This window comes from Sturnira hondurensis, unplaced genomic scaffold, assembly GCF_014824575.4.
Source record: "Sturnira hondurensis isolate 20B ecotype Veracruz unplaced genomic scaffold, ASM1482457v3 Scaffold0010099, whole genome shotgun sequence".
Taxonomy (NCBI): Eukaryota; Metazoa; Chordata; class Mammalia; order Chiroptera; family Phyllostomidae; genus Sturnira; species Sturnira hondurensis.
In genome coordinates this window covers 386,515-407,223 of record NW_028082730.1, presented here as the reverse complement: position 1 = coordinate 407,223, position 20,709 = coordinate 386,515, and the positions used below count along the sequence as shown (strand labels likewise).

The 20,709-nt window shown below is 41.7% G+C and overlaps 1 pseudogene; it reads left to right on the top strand.

Moving 5' to 3' along the window:
* The first annotated feature begins 3,824 nt into the window (after positions 1-3,824).
* The window catches only part of LOC118995250 (coiled-coil domain-containing protein 112-like), a 44,832-nt pseudogene continuing 27,947 nt past the window's right edge, over positions 3,825-20,709 (top strand).

The window sequence follows — 20,709 nt, the reverse complement described above, 5'->3', positions numbered from 1 at the left end:
AACATTCTGAGAAGATTAGCAATCTTGAAAAAAAAGAATAAAGTTGAAAGTATCATACTAACACCATGGTACAGGCTTGAATCCAGACATATGGGTTGATGAAAGAATGTAGAGTCCAGCCCTGGTGGGCATGGCTCCATGTTTTGAATGCAGGCCTACAAACCAAAAGATCATGGGTTTGATTTTCAGCTACAGCACAAATCTGACTTGTGGGCCAGGTCTCTGATGGAGGCATGGGGGAGGCAACTATTCCATATGTCTCTCGCACATCAATGTTTCTTTCCCTTTCTTTCTCTCTTCCCATATCTTTTAAAATAAATCAATAAAACATTTTTAAATGGAAAGAGAACTATAAAGCCCAGTAGTAAGCTCATGCCTTTATAGGCAATGGTTATTTGCCAAAAGAGGCAAGAAAATATAATGTAGTGAAGACAGTGTACCCAATATATGGTTTTCAGAAAATAAGACAGGTGTAGACCCAAATAATGAGTCCATCTTTTTCATCATGCACAAGAATAAACTCAAAATAAATGCAAGATTTTAATGTTGAACTTCTACCATGAGACCCTAGAAGAAAACATAGGTAGCAAAACCTCGGCCCTGGCTGGTGTGTCTCAGTGGATTGAGCAACAACTTGCTTGGTGGTTTGATTCCCAGGAAGGTCATATGACTGGGTTGCAGGCCAGGTCCCTGATGCGGGGTGTGCACGCGGCAACTCCAATTAATGTTTATCTTCTTCCCCTTCCCTCTCTAAGGATAAATAAACAAAATTGTTAATTTGATAAAATAAAATAAAATACCAGAATATGCCCTGCTATTGCTGACCATGTAGCAATAAAAAACATTTAAAAAATTTAATATTTTGACTCTGCCACTTGAGTGTGTGGCACAAAGATGGAAGTGAACACATAGTCTTTTTTTATTTAATTCTTATTCAAGTATAGTTTTCTGTTTTATATTCCCAGCCCTGCTCCCCAGTGCTCCCCACCTCCCTCCCATTTCCACCCCCCACCTTAATTATTGTCCATGTACCCTTTATACTTATTCATGTGAGTCCCTCCCCTTTTCCCCTGTGATTCTCTCCCCTCTCCCCTCTGGACCCTGTCAGCCTGTTCTGTCTTAGAGTGTCATTGGTCATATTTTGCTTGCTTGTTTGTTTTGTTGTTTAGATTCCTGTTAAAGGAGAGATCATATGGTATTTGTCTTTCACCGCCTGGCTTCTTTCGCTCAGCATAAAGCTTCCCAGTTCCATCTATGGTGTTGCAAAGAGTAGGAGCTCCTTCTTCCTTTCTGCAGCATAGAATTCCATTGTGTAAATGTACCATAGCTTTTTGATCCAGTCATTTACTGATGGGCATCTAGGTTGCTTCCAGCTCTTGGCTGTCATAAATTGTGCTGCTATAAACATCAGGGTGCATAGGTTCTTTTGGATTGGTGTTTCAGGATTCTTAGGATATACTAATAGCAGAATTGCTGGGCCAAAAGGGAAGTTCATTTTTAGTTTTTTTTAGAAAGTTCCATACTGTTTTACATAGTGGTTGTACCAGTCTGCAATCCCAACAGTGAACTAGGGCCCCCTTTTCCCCACAAACTCTTTAGCACTTGTGGTTTGTTTCTTTGTTTATGATAGCCATTCTGACTGATGTAAAGTGGTATCTCATTGTGTTTTTAATTTGCATCTCTCTCACATGATAGTGCACATGGAAAATCCTATAGTCTCTACCAAAATACTGCTTGAACTAATAAATCAATTTGGCAAAACAGCGAGATACAAAGTCAATATCCAGAAATCAAAGGCATTTTTGTATACCACCAATGAAACAGCAGAAGCGCATATGAAGAAAAAATCCCATTCAATATAGCAAAAACAAAAATAAAATATCTGGGAATAAACCTAACCAAGGAGGTTAAAGACCTGTATGCAGAAAACTACACAAAACTGAAGAAAGAAATCAAGGAAGACGCAAACAAATGGAAACATATACCATGTTCATGAACTGGAAGAATTAACATCATCAAAATGTCCATACTACCCCAAGCAATTTTTCAGATTTAATGCAATACCTATTAAAGTACCCATGGCATATTTCACAGAGATAGATGAACACACAGTCTTGATTCTTGGGACAGCTTTTCCCAGGCATTCTTGCATCTGGAATTCAAATGGTTGGGACAGCTGCAGTTCCATTCTCTTTATGGAGCCAAGATTCCCAGCAAGTTCCTTCTGCACAGCAGCCAAGGGAACGGCAGGAAGATCTTGTCCCAACCCTTACAATGTGAGAGCACCAGCCCCCTGTTTGTTTGAGTCAACCATGCCAGGTTCCAGCTACCCCTTTGGCAATTTTCTGTGGAGAAAGAGATATGAAAGGACAGAAGCTCAGAGTGGAGATATTCAACGCCCCACTTGCTGGTGCACACTGGAAGCTCTGCCTCACAACCTTGCCAAGGCAAGGTGGGGAAAGTGCCTGACTTTGACATGCAACAGAGCAAGCTGAAGGAGAAACTATAGCAAATGGCCAGAGTCTGCTAAATGTTTGCAAGCCATTTACAAGAGTCTCCACATGCAGCATACTCAGAGACTGATCTCACCGACTGGACAAAACTGCTGAGGACAACTACAACTTTTTCTTTTCTAATACTTTCTTCATATTCTCTTTTCTACCTCACTCCTTGTTCTTTCCTTCTCTATTGTGCTTTCATATTATTTAATATCTCTTGCCTATTTTCACTCTATTTTCTCTTTTCTAGTCTTTTCTTTCTATTTTCCTGTTTGATTTTCTTTCAATTCATTTTTACTTTTTCTTTCTCTATGCACTTCTTATTATTACTTTAGTACAAATATTTCTTTTTTCTTTCTTCTTTTCTTTCATATTCTCTTTTATGTTCCCTTTTCATTCTTTAATTACCTTTTTTCTAGTCTTTTATTATTCTTTATAATTTTTTGTAATTTTTGAAATGGGCACTTTTTTGTTTTCCTCAATTTCTTCCTCTTTTCTCTAATACTTTGTGTGCTTTTTTTGTTGTTGTTGTTGGCTAACTTGTGTCCTCTATCTGAGTCTCCAGGGCCCCACCTGTCTGCCTACACCAAAACTTGTTTCCCAGAAAATCTCTGGATATCCCAAGACTGTAGACTCCTGAACACCTTCAAACAACCAAATCTCCTCATCCCAGGCTGCCCTAACTACTGATATCACAGTAACACCTAATATCCCTGTACTCAGAGACCCTGAATCCCTATGTCCTGGGGATGCATTGTCAACTGAACAAAAAACCCATACTGAGAGGCCCCAAATCTGCTCAGCCTCAGAGGCCACAAAGCCTGTCCCCATTAGCACTGTACATACCCTCAGACTGAATGGCCCCAGATTTTGTTCTGAAGGGCCCTGAGTCCTGAGGCCTGAGAGATTTCCATCTCCTACAGACTGCTTCAGCTTCTCGCATGTTTTCCTTCAGAGCTCCCATTGAAGTTCAGAACACCTTCTCTGGTAGGGGTGCATTTTCTATCACCATTACAGACCCCAGAGAAGGTCAACACAGCTTCTGCTAGAGAACAAGCTCCTCTTGAGGCAGCCACGATGGTATTAGGGTGGGCATAATGCACACCACTGAGGGCTGTTTTGTGTTTCCTGGAGGCTTATGCCCCATCCATGCCCTAGTTGCTTTAGGCCCCTACTCTTCCTTCTCTGGATAGTCTGCCAAAAGTAGAAAAAAGTGTTCAGTAATCTCCACCATTTATTCTTCCTGAGAACCCTCATACTCAGGGCCTGTGGAACAGGAACATTGATATCATGCCACAGTAGCACACTAAGGAAGAAGCAGTGAGAATGGTGCAGAGCCGACAGTGAGTGATATCTGTGAAAATCGTGGGGCCAGTGATGGTGCAGAGCTGCTCCAGATCTCCACTGACACTAGGCCCCTAGCTTGACTCCAATGTCCTTATGCAGTGTGAACCATGTGGAAGGAGGACCTGGCCTCCTATGTTGCTGTTATGTCACTGGGGAGAAGTCTCAGGGTGGTCTCAGTGACCACAGACTCTACCCAGATAAACAGAGCTTTTTACAGTGATGCACCAGTGATCATCAGGCACCAGACATGACAGGTGGAAACTCTGCCCTTGTTTGAATTGCACTAGGCATAGGTGTGGAGAGAGTTCCACCTGGCAGTGCCTAGTTAGGGCAGCTGGGAGATGGCAGAGTGTGCCTCTAGCAACCAGGGAACTAACAAAGAGGTGCAAGGATGTTAAGCAAGCCAGCTGCCTTAAAATTTTACCAAAACCTGGCAGCAGTACCGGTCCTCTCTGAGCATGTGAAGATGCATAGTGTGGGGGCAGGGTAGCAGGAAGTATAAAGAGACTAGAAATGTCAAGACTTGTGTGAGGCCCCATGGGATAAGACACAGAGCAATCTGATATGCAAGGGGCACTATGATGAAGGACAGAGCTGCCACAGTGCGATGCATATGTCTGGGCAGGGGATCAGCACTCCTGGTCATTATGCAGGGTTCACAGACTGTGAGAAAGAACAAGATTTGGAGTAACAGAACACTGCACTGAAAACCTGAGACAGAGAACAGTATTCCCTTCCTTAGGAACCAAGAAGGCTCCTTAGAGGGACAGCACTGGTGAAAGAGCTGCCCCAATGCTGTGACTACACGTGATGAACCTCTCTGTGCATGAGGTGGAATAATCATGGGAATAATGGGACCCAAACTTGAACAGCAATGCTGGTGAAACTGGAGGAGGCCTGGGATCCTGAGGGAACCTGGACAGAAGTAGAGGAACACAGAGCCTCCTTTTCACTGAGCAGAGACCACCAGTGGCCTCAGCTTACTCCTTGAACTGAAAAGGAAGAGAAGGCCCCCTCCTCCTTCTCACTCGCACTACTGAATTACTGATGAAATCTACTATGTTCTCAATAGCAAATGCATCCTGAAGAACATTTCTGATCATGTCACCAGGGAAAAGTGAGAAGCCTTGGGAAACTGAGAAAAAGGCCCATACAGGAACATGAAAAGTAGTTACTGTTGGCTTTGTAGCCTTTGTAATGGGGGTGGGGGGCGGGGCAAGAGCGCTGGAACATTGATGCCTGGTAAACATGATGGGCTATTAGGGTGGCTCTGGCTTAGGTAGGTCTATCTGCTTCCATCTCTCTTATGTATGGACACTAACCTGCATTAATTTTTCACCTCTGTGTCAGAGCAGAGCTGGCACAGGCAACACAGATCTCACAGCATCTTGTGCGCTGTATCTTTGCCAACCAGTTAGCATCAATCACAATGAATTTATGGTGGATCATTTTAACTCAAACCTTTCACTTTCAGGAAAAGAGCCTTTGTTTGTTGTACAGGTCTCAGAGCTCCATCCAGCTCTGAGATGGATTTCATGTGTCAATGCTGCCTTTACAGGATTGTCCCAGTGGAGGATAGTGAAGCTTCTGTTGAAGAATGGATTCTGAGGCAGCAAGGTGAGGGCCCAGAGGAACCATGGGTGTCCTCCTGATGTGGACCTGCATTATGTAGGTCAGGCTGCATCTCAGGAGGTGGCAAGGGAAGTCTCTGCTATTCAACAATTAAACTAAATGCAAATCAGAGTGCTGTAATAAATTGGTCATTCATATAAATTTTGTAAATGTGAAAAGTTATCGGACATGCTTTTACATATATTAACAAGCAGTAAAAGTATCAAACGTAAAACCTATAATACACACACTTATTTCAAAATAGCTGTCATCACAAGGGAACACTGTCCTTCTGGCCAGCAGGCATTGCTGTAAGATTTAGCAGCCAGATGACAAACACAGGGCCATGTGGGTAAAATTATTAATCATGATAATTAGGGGAGTTGAGTTTGTGGACACAGGTGGTGCTAGTTGATTTTTTGTATCACTTCCTGGTGTCAGCATATTCATCGTGCTCTGTGGTTTTGTGAGTGAGAGGTAGGGGTGGTCTACTTTCATGGGTCTGGGCTTGAAGCATAGCTGAAGTCAAGGGGGTATTTTTAAGTTGAGGAAAATTTTAATGATGTGCTAAAGACACTAGCGACTTCATTCCTACAAATTACTGAGGCTGAGCAGAATCTGTTGGTTAAGATAGGTGGTAAAAATATAAGAAATAAAGGGGATGAATTGGTCATGGGGCCATGAGCCTTGGCCAGGACAGTTGGAAGGAGGAAGTGAGATTGGAAAAAGGTATTGTTACAAAAATGGAGTATATGGAAGGATTCATGGCCTTTATTATATTTTTGTCTAGAAAGCCCAATTTGTTTTCAGAGATAGCTTATAAACAAAGGGAAAAGCCCAGATAAATGCTTTGTTGAAATTTAGTATTGGAATAGCATTAGGTGATGTCCACAAGAGAAGCATAATCCTTAGTGAAAATTCTGATTCAGAATTTTTCACACCTAACTAGCATCTCCAGATTTTGCAAACACATACCTATTGAAACCCTGATTTTTCATTATCTTGCAGTCAAACGTTCTGGAGTAATCTTCAGAATAATGGAGAGGGTGAGTATTTCCCGAAGTCTGTTGACAAGAAAATCTTCCCCATGGGTAGAAATGCAGGTAAGAGTAGGAAAATGCCAAGAGTTTACAGCTTACATAAATGTTTGGCTTTGTGTATGATATCACTGTGTCTGTGATAGTTCATTCCAATCTATACCTCCTTTAAAGTACTTCAATACTTGTTAAGACAGTCACAGTTTTATAATGTTTATGCTGTTGTATTTATGTACAACTATATATTCCAGCAAATTGATGATTTCAGCCACATTTCTTCTTTGACTGAGGACAGATTATCAGTGCACAGTCTATTTGTACAGTGAATGGTCCTACATGTTGGAGGACACAGCATCTTCAGCATCAGAGGGCTTCAGTCAAGGAAAGTAGCTGCCATCCCTGCAGAGCATTCATGTTTCATGATTGAAAAACAAGTGATTCAATGTGGTAAGGACTTCATAGAGGTTACACACCACTCAGTGGAAACCCATCCATCTGCAACTGACTTCCGATGTGCATCCATGTAGGAAGAAATAATAGCTTCTTTCTCCAAGTGCTAATTAGGCCCATGTCATCTTTCTATTTGGAGTCCCCTGTTAAGCCTCCTGGCCTAATACTGTGAGCTCTTTAGAAGCTGGCCCATACCTGATTCATCTTGGAAGTCTCATGGTCCTGAGGGCCCTCTGAAAATTTGCTGTGTGAATGATCTCACAATTACAATTTAAACTAGATTTGGTCAATGATCACTGAAAAAAATTATCCTGAGGAGTCAAATGTGAAGACATCTGAGGAGTAAATTGATAGCATGACAATAATCCCACATTCAGACTCCAGTCTTTGGTGCTCACAAAGCATGTCAGTCAACATCCATATGTGCAATGGCCACTGCAGCACTATGGTATAGCATGTTACAGATCAGGAAACCAAAGACAACTCGTTGCCAGTGGTACAGCTTTATTTCAATAGAACTTTGGGGTCCAACGAATCCAAATACAAGTGTCCTTGCCAAGTTCTATAGATTTGTGAATTAGTGTCATTTCCTTTAATGTTTGCATATGTTTCTGACAGAAGTTGTCCCATATCTCGTCATCCCATATTCCTCACTCTCACTGTTAGAGAAAAGTTTGAAGAAAAACTTCCTTAAGGCATGGGTTCTAGTTCAACTTAGTATACATATAGGCCCTCTTTTCTCCCTGTAATATTCACCCTCCTGAGGTATATCCAAGACTTGCTGAAGGAGCGATAAAAGCCATGTATAGGGAAATATGTAATGAGAATTAAAATAAGTGCATATTATTCTTTGGTATGTGACTCTTAAATTAAAGGCAATGCCAAGGAAACCATTTAGTGATGAATCTATGTTCAAGAAATTGTCTGGAAGAATAATTCTGCTGACAACTGTTGACCCAGAGCAGGGCCAGAAACCATTGTCCCCTCCTGGAGATGCAAGTATCTCTGAAGAGCACTCCAGAAAAGAATTGGGTAAGCGCAAGTAATTTAGACACTGCAGTTCCTTTAAGTCCTCTAGAACAGCTGATGTGTATAGCCTGGCTTTGTGGAGTGCACTAGAGGTTGGCATGTATTTATGCTGGGTGGAGCTGTGACTGAACTTCACATGGAGCTTTGAGCAAACCTTTTAAATTCTCTGAGCTCTTGAATGCTAAAACGGAAAGTGAAACTAAGAATACATAGCTCATATATTGTTTGAAAGGATTAAATTAAACTTAAAACAATGGACACATGTAATTGCCCAAAAAGTGCACCTGTGATGATGATATCACATATGCTGTCTAGGTGTTGTATGCACAGTCCCTGGCTTAATGCCTTACTTTACTTAATGCCTTAATGCCTATACCATGGGCCAGCAGTAAGTATTTTGTGAAGAATTAACATTGGGAAGTGAAAACAGACAATAGGAAGATCTAGCAATTTAAATGGAATTTGCCATATGCAAGCAGAATGAGGTCTTGGTCTCTCTCAAACAAAATTTGACAGAGAAAAATATTGTCAAGGAAGGAGGAAATTTTTATGGAAAGACACTTTGCATTTGTGGACCAAAGGGAGACTAACACTCCGCATGCCACCAACATTGTTCAGCTGCTCCTCTCCAACTTAGAACAGAGGAGAAATAATAATGTCACTAAGAGATATAGCCTATGAGAAGGAAAGGAAAATGTATACCAAGAGGTCAGCGAACCCCAGGATGATGACTACCTCTGTAAGTGGCCCTTACATACAATAGGTCAGCGTGTCTCAATATAGTGATTTCACGTAGTCGTTTTGCCTGTAAATCATCCCTTCCCCCAGTGGAGAATTCTCTCCCACCCAGAGAAGGAAGTAAGAATGGAAGTTCTGTGATGTGAGTTTCTGGGCTGTCTATGAAGCTCTTCACGTTCAGGGACATACCCTATACCTTTACTGTATCCTGCTCTTTTCACCTGAAGATTGTGAGACCTATCAGGACTTCTTCATTGACAGCTGTCCTGTACATGGGCCTCCTGCATTTTAAAAGACATTGCAGTGGACACGGGGCATCCCGATCACTCAGCTCTCACTGAGCCCCCTGGGTTGAGAATCGGACCATTGGGCATCCCTGACCCCTGGCTTGGAGTGTGGAATGAGGTGTCTTATCTGCAGGTGGGTGTCCAGTTTGGCCCTTTTGAGGGCCAGGTCACACAAGACGAAGAGGCATCCAGGAGCACATATGCTGGGATAGTAAAAAATGCTTTTCTCCTTCCCTGTTCTCTGCATCACTTCTTGCATCACTTCTGCGACTTGGTGGGTCCTCAACTCCCATGCAATACATGGGTGAAAACAATATGGCTAGTCATGTGAATTGAGTGGACTTTGCATGAGCATGGGGCTCCTGTTTAATGGTCAGAGTAGAAGTAGGGCCAAATATGTGTAGACACAATGGAATGGCTCCTTCCTTTGGGGACCCCTGCTCTCCTGGGACAGACAGACTTGGATGTGTAGATGAGAAGAAAGAAAAATATCTTGTGGCCACAGGAGGTAGGTGAATCCCCAGGTGGTCTGATAGGGTTTTGATGTCAGTAGAGTAAAACAATTCTTTGAACAATTACCTTCCCACCTAAGAATAACAAGAACATGACCTTCAACTTATTTTCTACCATACAGATAATCTAAGAGAGTCGCTGCTATGAGTACATGGATGGAGAGGACAAATTCTGTTCCAATTAGATGAGATAAGGTCTTTAGGTAACCAGGTGCCAGAGAGGCTTCTCATCCCCCATTCCCCCATGTTACTATTCCTGTCTTCATGCCTCCCTCAAAAGTCATTCTCAATCCCCTTTTTGTCTTTGTTTTCCTCCCAGCATTTTTTCAAATCAAGAGACCTTAGAGACAACGATATAAAAAAGAGAATACGTCCTGAAAATACAAATCCCTATGCCAGACAAAGTTTGGATCTTAGTAAAAACCCAAAGGAACTGAAAATTCCCAGAGGCACTGGTCTGCACTCCTACTGTCATTGACTGTGTTCCAGGGTACATGAATTAATTCATTTTTTGAACAGACCACACAATCTGTATCCTTATGGAGGACTCATTACAGACAGACATAAAGCAATTTCTTTTAGAAACACTTAACTGTAGTGTTCCAAAATTCTGAGAAGTGCTCATTGCCCATGCACCCCAGCATTCACTCTTGCTAGATATGTGTTCTGATGCCTGCGTATAAATGCTCATGGGCCACTTCCCTCAGAAGCTCCCCTTTAACTGTTGGAAGAGAGTGCAAACCATAACTGTTTTGTGTTCTTTCACTAAGACACAGAGAGATCCAAATTCTTATGGGTACCTGGTGGAGGCAAAGGAAAAGTACCTAAGGTATAGTGCGGGGAGATTTAAGAAAAACCTGATGAACCTGGGAAGATGAAACTTAGCTGGGAATTGAATGCTGTGAGCTAATCTGAAAATGGAGTCTAGATGAAGCTCTAGGTTCTACGGAGTGAAAGAAAATTGGATTAGCTTTTAGACAAGGTAGATTGTCACTGGATTTCATGGCCACTCACGGTGGAGCTTAACTCTGCAGTTGAGAGTATGAACACCACAAGCAGGTCTTGGAGACAGGCCTTCACCTGAAGTTCTGAGAGAGGCTCAAATACTGAACAGAAGGCTTTCTGGGAGTGTTGTGGGACATGGGTGATATCAGAGCCTGAGGACTTTAAGTGTCAGTGAGTAGCTGCACGTGGTTGTGACAGGTGTTGGAGCCGCATTGCTGTGCTCTTTTTCCCTTTATCCGCCTCAATCCCAGGTCTGTGATCTGTGCTCAGCATAGTAAAAAGCAAAACTTTGTGGCCTTTCAATATCATGGGCAGATTTTCTACAGAACCTGCCGGGTCATCAGGCTGTGCTGTGAGCTGCTGGTCTGGTAACGGGATGAGTATGCCTGGCAGCTGGGCCTCAAGGGAGTTGGTAAGTGGGAAAGACAGCTTCTACCTGGAACAAGTGGCACACCACTGTGCTTCTTCAGTGTGTAAAAATAAATAGAGGCCTTTTCTTAGAAATTGTCATGGACCAATGCTGAAGTAGAGTGAAATCCGATGTAAAGTGAGTAAGTTTTCCAGTCAGATACTTCATAAATCCATACACCTTTAGCCCATACACCTTTCATCCTTAGGAGCAATATTTATTTTTTTAGTTCTGTTCTAATTTTTTTAACAATGTATGTGCAAATATGCCAACACATATAACAGCAAAGGGCTTATTTTCCCTGTGCAGAAAGGTTACAAGTGATAACCAGCTTTGTGAACAAAGCACTCATTCCTGAACACTTTTTTGCTGTTTCTTTTTAATACCCATTATCTAATTAAATGAAATATGTATGACCATATGCAGTGAAGCATCACTTTAATTAATTGTTCATTGAATTGCTAATAGGCAAATAAGCGCTGGAGTACACTTGAGCTGCAGTCAGATGAAGGAAGAATAACCAGGCACACGTGCTTGTATGTGCCTAATATTGCACATAGTTTAGTGCTTGGGGACTACAAATCAAAGACAAAGTGCCTGGATATCACTGGGAGTGTGGGCTGGAGCTGAAGTGGGGCTGGTGCTGTGTGGCAGATGGTCAGGATAGGGCTCCCTCAGGAGATAAAGTTTACCATCTTCCCTGTGGGGCACTTAGTGTAGAAATGATATGAGATTGGAAGTCATGCTGGCTGAGGGCACTCCGGTCCAGTCTGGGTTCACAGAGTAGAAACAGGAGTCAGATATGTACCTAGCAGCTGGAAAATGCAGTGCCTATGCTATCATCTGAGACATCAGAGACATTTCTCAGTGAGATGAGAAAATTGTGCAGTCTTCAGGTGCAGACTGCAGTGGGGTGACTCTGTTGTAATATTCTCTGTTGCTCATATTGTGAAAATAAATATCAGTGCTGAACCCCTCAGAGATTACTTCATCTCCAAGATGGGGGGGAGTCTGGCTGTTAGATTGGAGTTGTATGGGAGTCAGCAGGCTAAGAAGCATGTTTGGAGAAATATTTAGAAACCAGTACAAATGTGGGAATTTTTTGTTTGTTTGTTTGTTTTGTTCAAAGATCTCATAGGAACTCATTCATTCAGAGGGAATGAAATCAGGTTTGCAGGAGAACATAATTTGATATTATGATTTTGGAAAAGAGAGCAACCAGAGGCCCCTTTCTTTTTGGCACTGTAGTTTGTCTCTTTGATACTATTTAGAAAATACACATGCCCAAGAAAGTCACTGCAGTTTCATTTATACATGTTGTCAAGTGAACTCTCATGGTCCTAGAAAGGCCCTACTCTGGGAACTTTGTAGAAAAGACAATTGGTATGGGCTTTGTGCATACCTGAAGATGATGCAGTGAATGAGAATGAAAAGGAAACTAGACTGAAAGCACACTGTGCCCACTGAGCCTGCATTGTCACCACAAGGAGAATGATTCATAGGGCTGTTCTTTTATTCAGGAGATGAAGTGTGTGGCACTGGCAGGCTTGTCAGCATATGCACTGACCACAAATTTCTCTTTCAGTACAATCAAAACCACAGATGCACTCCTGTTCATCCTGCCCTCGGGCCTTCTCCAGTGAGAAATTGCTCTGCAGACATGTGAAATGTAGTCACCGCTCTCAGATTGATTTGAGGACATCTGCAAGAAAATACCTGCAATCAGTGGAACCCTGCTCAGAGGATCACAGTCAGCAGCAGCAAAATGCTGATACCCAGAGATGGAATAAAAAGGATGAAGGTAAAGCAGTCAAAAAGGGGGCTATATTGTTGCTTAAAACACTAAGAGACAGGATGTTTCAGGACCTGGTTGACAACACCCACTGCGCCCAAGGGGAGCTCTATTGTGGGTGGGAGAATTCTGTAGGAAAACCCAAACACAGAAACGCCAAAAATATGTCAAGAGGATTCCTAAATATTATTTTTGGGAGGAGGGGTGCCTAGAAGTGTAACACTCAAGCATGGAGGATGTGGGCAAGGCTTCAATGGTGGGTTACAGCTGAAGAGACACAGAATACACACTCAAAGGACACAGTCTATGCTTGCAGTGAGGACAGATGAAGCTTTGCAGTGATATCAGATGCCATCACCCTCCAGAGGACTCATTCAAGAGAGGAAACCTAAATTTGGGGAAACTATGAGATGGCATACATAGAGAAATCAGTTCTAGTGTGACACAGCTGGACACATTCAGGGAAGAGGCCCTATGTTTGCTCACAATCTGGATAACACAGTGAAGGCCGATCTCAACACACACAAGAGGACCCACAAAGGGACAACAACCTATGTTTGTATGCAATGTGGGCACTGTTTCTCTTCGAAGTTAGGTCTCATTTTACACCACAAGACACACATTGGTGATAAGCCCTATGCTTATAGGGACTGTGGGTGACACTTTGCACAGAAGTCATATCTCAAGAGATAACAAAAAAGACACTCAGTGAAGTATCCCCAATTTTTCATGGAGAGTGATAAGTAATTAGCATTCAGTAGTCCCTCACGTACCTCAAATACCAATGTAGCTTACACACTTCAAACCTACAGGTCTGAGCAGGGTGCATGTGAAGTCATATGGCCCCTCCCAAGAGTGTCATCGGTATACAAGTCACCTATTCAACTACCCCCCTTACCCATGAAAAGAGATGTGATTAAAAAAACAGGTTCGTGATTGCTATGGAAATGTAAACAACAATGGACTTCAGGTTTTTGCACCCTGTATTCTAATATATTCTGTTTCAACACTAACTGTATTCCCAGATAATTCATTCTCCCCATCACTGAAGAAACCGAGTTCCAGGAGGACCCCAGAAAGCCCATATGCTCCGCCACTGCAACTCCTGAAAAGGACCCAATGTGCAGTCAATCTAGTTCTGTTCTGCCCAGGGAAAGGGCATGGAGACAGACTCACCAGGAAGAGTAGGTTCCTAGATTCCTGGGTACCTGAAGCTTTTGGTTTCTATTGAATACACCCCACACTTTTCTTGGCTTTTCCTGCCTTCTGTCCTAGTGTCTTCAGAACTCTGAACCTCATAGGTGAAGAGAGGGAAGGGGCATGTCTGTGGTCATGGACGTCAGCCAGGCTCCCTCTGGGCTCTTGATCTGCCTCACTCCTTGCTTGTTTTCAGTGTCCTTATCTCATGATTCACAGGATTGCCACTCTGATTTATTTGTTACCATGTCTGAGTCTCAGAATTTTCTCATCCCACTGTGCAACCCACAGCAAACCTCCAAACTTTTCTGGGCAATTTCTCTATTTGATACTGTGGGAATGGTAACAGCAGGCTTCTGCTTTGGCATTTAAAATTGAGACAGAACCTGGGACAAGGGGTCTTAGGTCACAAAACCTCCAGCTATAATGTTTTCAGTGGTCAAGGCTCTCTGGTCTTCCATGCTGAAAAAGTGAAGATATGAATAAGGTAGAGGGTTTGGTCCAAATTCAGCCATTGAGCAGACACCACTGGTTTTTCCACATAGATTCATCTGTCCTGAGCAGGATCCATGAGTTTTGAAAATCCCCTCTTAGCAGGCCAACACACTGTGCCATTGAGCCTGGGCAGCCTCCTGTTGTTCATAAGATACAGGCACATTGTAATAACTGAAACCTATGAGAAAGCCCTTTTCCCAAACATGGCTGAGAAATGAGCTCGGGGACAGCCTCAGACCAAACTATGTACAACAAATGGGCACAATGTTATTGTGAGCCTTCGCATAGCAGCTTCTGTAGTCAGTTTTCCTTCTAGCTGGGCTTCATAAAGTTTAATACGTCAGAAGCCACCTTGGGACTTTAACGTATTGCATGATTAAATCCCAGCTGGTTAATTGAAGTAATATAGGAACATACACATACTATGAACAAAGCAGATATACACAACCTTTGTCATTCCTGGCCGCACATTCTGAGCTAACTTCCACAATTGCCCAAGGGCACAGGATACCCATGGCACACTAGGTGTGAGACCAGCAAGACTCAAGATGGGGACATGGTAAACATCTACCTTTGCATGTGTCAGGGTGTCTATCATTCACTGAAGTGGGTTTGTTTTCTTAGAAATATACCTGCCTTAAGAACAGATCAGATGTAAACACAATCATTGAGTATCCATATGATACCCTGACCCAATGAGTGTATTAGACCTACCCATTAGGTCATTACCTAATGAGATAATGACGTACCTAAGCATGTCCCACATTGGTTCTGTGACAGAGAAACAAAAAAAAAAAATGAGGATACCCAAATTCCCTGAGAGAGAAGGATAGCTTCTGTGTTCTTCTGCTGGGTCCAAGCTTGCCAAGGCTGTCTATATAAACAAGGTAGATTTCCATAATAGGTATCAACTGTCATTTTCTCTTTTAGCTCTTCTATTTATAAAGAATGTCGTGTTTATTGAGTTCATTCCTAGATTATCCCAGTGCCCCTTCTCTAAGATCTCAGGTACTCTCTCCTTGTCAGCAGCATTCTCAAATCCCTGGATGATACAGAATCTTCAGTGTTGGCAAAAAGCTAGACGTTTGCTCTGAATGCAATATTTCAAATAACTGGACTATCCTAGCCTGGACAAAGCTTTAAGACAGGGGCTATGTCAGCATGTGTTGTGTTCTCCAGTATCTGTGGTATATCAGCATCTGCCGTGTTCTCAGCTGCGGAGTATTTTAGCATCTTCAGTGTTCCCAAAACACGAGCATGAATCAGCATGCACAAGATCTCAAACATCCAATTATAGAAGAGTTGGCAGTGTCTCTGCTATCTCAGAGTGTGCCATGTTCTCAAACAACTTGCTGCCCTCTTCCTGTTCAATGTTGTCAAACACACAGACTACACTACGTCTGCAGTGTTCTCCAACTCCTGGAAAATTTCCAGTGCCTTCAAAGTCTCAAAATCATGGACTCTAACAAAGTCTCAAAGTTGTCAAATACCTAAGCAATCCAGCATCTTAAGGGAATTAAAACACATAACATCTTCCTAGCACCTTCGATGTTCTCAAATACCTGGTGTATTGCAGCCTCTGCAGTGTTCTCAATCACCTGAAATACGTCTGCAACTTTTTGTTCTCAAACACCTGAATCTTCTCAGAGTCTGTAGCCTCTGCAAACAGCTGCAATATTCCAACACCTTCAGTGTTCTCAGATTCTTAGACTCTCCGGCATCTGCAGTGTTCTCAATCACATGGACTGTTCCGAGCATCTTTCCTTGTTCTGAGTCACTTAATACAGCAATTTGGGTTGTGAAACGTTATGACTATCCCAGATCCTGTGATATCCTCAAGTCCCAGAGAATCCCAATGTCTCCAGTGTTATTATCATATGGAATAACCAGCATCTGCAATGTTCTCAACATCTGGACTGTTTCTGACATGTGAAACATGCTGTAAAGGAGGACTAACTCAGCACCTGCAATGACCTCAAAGACCAAAAATGTCGCCGTGTCCGGAGTTTTCCCATGTACCAGGACCATAGCTAGAATCACTGGAGTTCGCAGGTGCTTGGATATCTTCAACTCTTTAGTTACCAAAACTCCTGGGTTATCCCAGCTTCTGCAGAGTTTTCAAAACCTGGGAGTGTCCTAGTTTTGTTTTGTTCCCAACACTTTTGCTATTCCCTCCTCTGTGATATTCCAAAACACTCACAATATTCCAGTGCCTTTTGAGTTCTTGAAAACGTGAACTGTTCTGCTGTTTGTATCCTTCAAATAAACCTGCACTTTTCAAGGCATCTTCTGTCTTCTCAAACACCTCATTTATTCTGGGTCTGTAATAATGCCTAGACCCCTAGCACGTCGCTGCACCAACTGCATCACAAAATTCTGGATAATCTGAATCCTAGCAATATTCTTCAATATCGGGAATACTTTAGCATCTTCTGTGTTCTCTAACACTTGGTCTATACCAGATATTTCAGTGTTCTGAAACACACGGACTACCCCAGTGTCTTCACTGTTCTCACACACCAGTGCTATTCTTGGAACCTGCAGTTTTTTCCAAAACAGGTACATACTCGGCATCCCTAGTGTTCTCATACACCTGGACTATTTCAGCATCTGCTGTTCTCCCACTCACCTGTACTCTTCCAGAATCTGTAAGCTCCTCAGACTTGAGCACTCTATCAGTACCTGTAATGGTGTCAGATAGCTGGAGTATCTTAGCAGTTCAGGAATATCAAAGAGCTGGAATATACCAGTATCTGCATTGCTCTCAAGTTCCAGCTGTTTAACATGATGTCTTCTTCTCAAACATCTACTATCCCAGCAACTAAAATACTGTTAAACACACAAAAGATTCCAATGTCTTCTCTCTTCTCAAACACCTGACCAATCAATAGCACCATCTGTATAGTTCAAGAACACCTGTGCTAGATCAAGCACTGGCAATGATATCAAAATCCCTTACTATTGTTCACACCTTTGGTGTTCTAGGCTGCTGAACTATTTCAACCTAACTAGTGCCTCAAACACTTTGAGTATCCAGCAATGGTTTTGTTCTAAAGTATGTGGACTAGTCCATCATTTGTAGTGTTCTAAAATACTTGAGGAATTCCATTATCTGCACTGTTTTCAACATCTGAATTATCCCACCATCTGCAACATTCTCCGCACCTGTGCTTCCCCACTGTCTGTAGCATTTTCTAATACCTACACTCTTGTTGTATCCACAATGTCCTCAAACATCTGAACTTTATCATCATCTTCATTGTTTTCAACACCAAGATTATCCCAGTTCTTTAATATTTTGAAACATATGAATTATCCCAGCTTCTGCAGTGTAATCTAACTGCAGAAGCTGGGCTATAAAATCACCAACAATGTATCAGTGCCTTCAGTACTTCAGCCTAGAAGTGTTCTCCAACGCCTGGACTATTCCCTCATCTTTAGTGTTCTCAAACACCTGGATATGATAGGGGTCTCAGGAGTCTCCCCACCTGAGTCATCTCAGTGACTGGAGTATTATCAAACTCCAGCAGATCCCAGCACCTTCAATGACTGAAACACTGGACTACCTTAGGGCCTGTAGCCCAACCTGGTCATTCATATATTTGCAACATTCTCTAACACTTGGGCAACCTCTATGTCTGAGAAGTTTTGAAACTATTGGACTATTCCAACAATGAAATTTCTCAAACTTTGAGGATATGCCTGTGTCATCTTGTTCTCAGATATTTCGACAATGGCAAACATTGCAATGCCCTCATCACATTGAGTAGTAGAGTGTACGCAATGTTATCAAGCAACTGATAGCCCAGGAGTATGTTGTGCTTTTCAAGTGCTTTTCCAAGTTCTTTTTATTTCCAAATATCTGATCTACTCACTTGTCAGCATATTTTCCAATACAAGGAGTACCTCAGCATTTTATGTGCTCTGCAACTTGAATATCCCAGAATCAGTAATATCATCATAGGCCTGAATTATTCCAACATTTTCAGTATTTTGTAGCAACTGGACTGTCCCAACTTCTGCAGGGTACTCAGATGCATGGACTACTTCCAACTTTTGCAATATTTTTTTTATTTTCAAGTACATGGGCTATTCCAAGCATCTCTCCCTCTTATAACAACAAGGCTCTTTGTGTGTCAGCATCGTGCTAAGATCTCTTTAGTATTCCAGCACCTTCATGTTGTCAAATATCTGGACTATCTATAATTCTGAAAAGTTCCCCCAAACCTCTATTTGTAACTGTTTTGTGTTGTCAAGCACATGATGTATCACTGGGTCTGCAATGTTCCCTTGCAACTAGAGTATTTCAGTATCAATGATATTCTTAAACACCTGGTTGAATTCAGCATCTGCTGTATTCTCAGACACCAGAGATATCTGGGCATCGTCAGGGGTCTAAAATATCTGGATTATCCCAGCATCTGCACTGTTTTAAACACCTGGAGTACATCAATGTGTCTCTGTTAACATATATCTGCACTGTACAAGGGTATGCAGTCATAAAAATTCACATTATTTCATCATTGTCTGGGTTATTCAAGACCAGAAGTTTATCACCATGTGTTGGGATAAAAAAAAAACAACAAAAGCAACAACAACAACAAAAAAAAAACCCTGGGCTATCTTCTGCAGAAGCAATGACTTCAAACCCCTGGGCTGTTTGAGCATAATTGGAGCTCTAAACATCTGAAGTACCACAGCATTTTCAGCACTCTCAAACATGAAGCATATGCTGGCAAACTTCATTGTCAAATACCCAGACTATAACAGCATTTGTAGCATTTTCAACACTTGTGATTTTTCCCTGTGTTCACAATGTACCAAATCACCATAGTCTTCAGGGTTCTCTAACTCATGACTATACCAGCTTCTGCAGTGTTCTATAACACCTGACTGCTCTCGGCATCAGTAGTGTCCTCAAACATCTTATAATTGTAGTGTTGGCAGCGTTCCCCAAGATATGGACTAGCCAGCATCTTTCGCCATCTCCAACACCAGAAACATGGGAGAAAAGTGCCTCAGTGATCCAAAAGTAAAAGGCGTCTGTATAACAAAGAAAACCATCAACAAAGTGAAAGGGTAACCTATCAAATGGGGGAAATGTCTGCAAGTCATAGAGTTTACAAAAAGTTGATATCCAAAAATACAGAGTCTGGCACAGATAACCACCACTTTATTTATTTATTTTTTTTAGGGAGGAGAAGAGAAGGAAATCGAGAGGGGGAGAAACTTCAACATGTGGCTGCCTCTTACATGCCACTCAGTGGGGAGTTGGCCTGCTACCAAGCTATGTGCTCTAGACTGGGAATCAAACCAGTAGCCCTTTAGTTTGCATACTAGTGCTCAATCCACTGAACAATACTGGACGGTGTCACCCCGTTTTTAAATGACAAAATCCTGAGTAGGTTATTCTGTAATGTAACTGTCACACTATAGCACACCATAGCACATTTTAGGTTATGTGTTTAATTGAAAACTATACATTATTATACCCATGTTATTAATCCACCAGCCATATTCAGACAAATGTTACTTCTGATGGACCCTGTAGAGAAAGAACTCATACAATCCAATCAAACAAAAACAATTCACTTAAGAAATGGGACGAAGAACAAAACTGACATTTTCCTAAAGATACACAGATGGCTAACAGGTACATGAAATCTTTCTTCACATCACTAATCACCAGAAAAAATGAAAATGAAAAGCACAATGATATATGACCTTACATTTGTTAGAATGGATATTATCGAAGAGACAGGAAGTAAAAAACATTGACAAGGATGTGGAGAAAAAGAATCCCTATGCATAGTTGGTGGGAATGTAAATTGGTGTGGCCACTATGAAAAATTATAGACATTTCTCAAAAAATTAAAAATAGAACTATTGTATCATACAGTAATTCCACTTCTTGGTATTTATCAGAAGGAAATGAATACACTAACTTGAAAGACATATTCATTTCATGTTCCTTGTAATGTTATTGACAATAGGCATCAATGGATGAGTCTATAAAATTTTCCTCCAAGAAACTCTATTATTGACATATCATCTTTGACAAAAAATTCCACCTTCAAGTCTTACTATTTGTGTTATTGTGTATCAACTTATTTTTATTCTTTATGCATAATGATGGCTATTTTGGTACTTCAGGTGAAATTTTTGTTTGTTTGTTTCAAAACTGGAAACAGAAAGTTAGTGGGACCAAGAAAGTGGAATTCTTACACACAGCAGAAAAGTGTAAAAATCAATAAGTATAAGAATATTAACTTCAAATACTATTACTAACCATTTTGTTATGA